We start from the raw sequence: 3610 nt of genomic DNA, 5'->3' as shown, positions 1-3610 counted from the left end.
TGAGTATTATAGGTCTCTAGGAAATCCCATCCCAGTAGGCGTATGGAGGCACTATTTACTGTAAGAAAAACATAATGCCCCACTAGTTCTTCTAATTGAAATTAAAGGAGATTTGATTTAAAGGCTATAGTAGGAGAGTCTGAAATCCATACTATTTGGACTTTTTCTTTACTCCAAGGGAAAGGGTTTTTAAACAGGGTAGGGTTGAGGACTGACACTGTAGCATCGCTGTTGACAAGGGCTTCGGTATTTTCCTAATTTATGGATATTTCTACTTCTCCTAAAGCATTAGAATTTGGGGGAAAACCCTCTCTATTCTCTCGGAGGATCCCTATTCTTATTTTTGAGTTGTTCTGGTGCTTTCCTCTGGGGCCCTTTGCCCCTTTTGTGCAAGCACTCATTTAAGTTTTTTGCATTCATTTTTAAAATCTCCTTTCTTTTTGCAATAGTGGCAAATTGCTTCCTCTTAGGGTCACTTAGATCTCTGGGGACCATGGGATTCTTGTAAACTCCCAGTTATGTTACTAAATTGTGTTAGTTGTAAACTCATAATTTTAGAGACTGTTTCCTTTTCTTTCTCAGTGATTGTTTGTGACAACTGGTTAGCTAGGGTGAGTAGGTGGCTAGTGGGCAAGGAAGCCCAAGCCACATTATTCATCTTCATTAGAGTTGCTAACTCTTTATTTAAACCTTGAATGAATCTTCTACCATGCTCAAAATTTTCAGGAGTTATTCCTGAAAACCGAATGTCTTTTCAAACCTGTTATAAAGTCAGGCACGGTTTCATTTGGGCATATTTTACATTGTTGCACCCTTGTCAATTTATAACCTTGGGGAATATCTGTGGGGTATAGTTTCACAGAGGCGATTACAAAGCTCTCTGCATTTCTCTTCCAGTTGCACCTATTTTGTCAAAATCTTTTAAAGGCTTTTTCCAATCTGCTACTTTAAACTATTGTTCAGCTTTGTTTTTGGGGACCAGTAGCTCAGTCAGCTGATATAGGTTAGAGAAACTTGGATCATAAGTCTTAAGGGTTAATTGAAATGCCTTAGCAAACCCAAAGGGATTTTCAGTCAGACTAGGAAATTCAGACACCAGAGACTTTAACTCTGATTTGGTCAAGAGAGTATATATGATGTTACGATCCCCTCTGCCTGTGGGTTTTACTCTAAAAGGAACAGCTACTATATTATTTTCTCCAGCTATTTTTGGTCCCCCTGTGACTCGAGGCAAGGGACTAGGGGAAGGAGGAGGAAAAATGAAATTGTCCAGACAAGGAAGTTCAGAGAACAGAAGGTTAGCAAGAGCAGAAGGGAGACAGTTTCTGGAGCCTTCCTGATTTTAGAAACGGCTTTTACTAATTTCTTTAATGCTGAGACAGTTTCACAATTTTTTTTGTTAACTTCCTGGAGGGAGGCAAGCTCCCTCTTTTTGATGATTCTACATGCCAGCTAAAGTACAATTTCCTTTCATTTTCTTTGATTCAGGAGCGTAAATTTTCTAATCTAGCGTGCAAGAAAACCAACTTAGGGATATCAAAAGTTCCCCGTTTTGGAAACTTTACACCTAGGTTATCTTTAGTAAGATCTCCCCATTTACTCAAATACTTGCAAGTAAAGGTGCCATAGTTATTAAACATAAACCCAGCTGAGGTGGCCTTATGAGGCCGCTCCCCTTGCCTTTCCTGTTTTTTGGAGGGTTTATTTCCCACACTCTCTCGGTTGTTGTTTGTTTGTTTTAAGAGGAACTTACCCGTGGCCTAAGGTTTTTGTGTGGTGGATTGATATGTGCTGCTTGTGGGCAGGATTCCACTGTATGTCAACACTGAGTTGTTTCTACCCTCTTACGTGTCTCACTTTCTCTCTTCAGAAGTCTATTGCCTTTGAGAGGGCTTAAAACACCAGGTGATCAGCCCTTACATGCATTTCCTGAACAAGCCTTTTTAAATTAATATTTGTTGGAAAGTTTCCTATAGCACCACTGCACGTTGCAGGGGGCCAAACGCCCTACACTCTCCCGCAAGGCCCCCGGTCACCCAAGGGCACCGTTCAGCTAGTGGGGAGCAAATTGCCCTTTCTCTTTGGAACTGAGGAATTCAGTCTCTCATTTACTTAGGAAAAATAACAGTTTAGTTCCTCACACAAAGTGCACACAGACAAGCTAATTGAGATTAATTTTGAGAGAGAAGGCAACTGATAAAGACCGTTTTGAATGTACCTCTGAAACTCAAGATTTTAAATAACTTCCTAGAAGGAAAGAGAGGAAAAAAACCAGCTAAGAATAAATCAAGGACCATCAACCAAAACAAGAGGTCTGGGACTCAGGAGAACTTACCAGTTCCATCAGAGGAGAAGCTCAAACTCACTGAGGCTTCAATGGGTCCCTACTGGTACCTTAGCTCTGGTTTTGGGCAACTCCTTCAGGGTTCTGAGTGTTTTCTGAGGCCCAACATTTGGCTCTGAATTATTGTCTAAAAAAGAGTCAAAAACTGTAAAATATTTGAAGAAATGTATTCCGAGCCAAATAAGAGTGATCATGGCCTATGACATAGCCCTGAGGAGGTCCTGAGAGCATGTGCCCAAGATAGTCAGGGTACAGATTGGTTTTACGTATTTTCGGGAAGCATGAGACATCAATCTAATACATTTAAGAAATACACTGGTTTGGTTCAAAAAGGCTGGACAACTCAAACTGGGGGCTTCCAGGCTACAGATAAATTGAAACATTTTCTGGATGACAATTGAATTTATCAGAAGACCTGGGATTAATGAAATGGAAAGTTCAGGTTAAGATAAAGGATTATGGGGACCAAGTTTCATTGTGCAGAGGAATCTCTCAGCAGGCTGCAGAGAAAGAGAGCGGGTTGTAAAATGTTTCTTATTGGAACTAAAAGGGTGACTGGTTCTTAGTTGATTATCTCCTGTATCTGGAAAGGAAGGAAGAAAAACAAAAGGGGAAGGGGATTCTCCATAGAATATAGATTTTTTTTCCCATAAGAGACTTTGCAGGGCAGTTTCAAGTCAAGGCAAGGAAGTATACTTTGGGGTCAAATATTTTCTTGTCTCATAACATTATGCTAGAGTCAGATTGAAAAGCAAGTCACAATATACAGGGTCAAATAAAACCCTTTTGATGAGAATCCATGGTTTGCAAGGCATGACTCCCCAGACCCCTTAGGTAGAAATTTGGGCAAGATAAAAAAAATCAGAGCTTAGTCCTCAAATGGTATTTGTTTTCAGCTCCTTGAGGAATCACCACACTGTCTTCCACAATGGTTGAATTAATTTACACTTCCACCCACAGTGTATAAGCATTCCTTTTTCTCCACAACCTTGCCAGCATCTGTTATTTTTGGCCTTTTTAATAATAGCCATTTTTGACTGATGTGAGATGGTACTCACTGTGGTTTTAATTTGCATTTTTCTAATAATCAGCAATGTTGAATTTTTTATCATATGATTATTGGTCACATGTATGTCTTCTTTTGAAAAGTGTTTGTTCATGCCTTTTGCCCACTTTTTAATGAGGTTTTTCTCTTGTAAGTTTGTTTGAATTCTTTATAGATGCTGGATATCAGACCTTTGTAGGATGCATAGTTCACAAAAATTT

The sequence above is a fragment of the Mandrillus leucophaeus genome, unplaced genomic scaffold (assembly GCF_000951045.1).
Source record: "Mandrillus leucophaeus isolate KB7577 unplaced genomic scaffold, Mleu.le_1.0 Scaffold486, whole genome shotgun sequence".
Taxonomy (NCBI): Eukaryota; Metazoa; Chordata; class Mammalia; order Primates; family Cercopithecidae; genus Mandrillus; species Mandrillus leucophaeus.
This window is presented reverse-complemented; position numbering follows the sequence as displayed.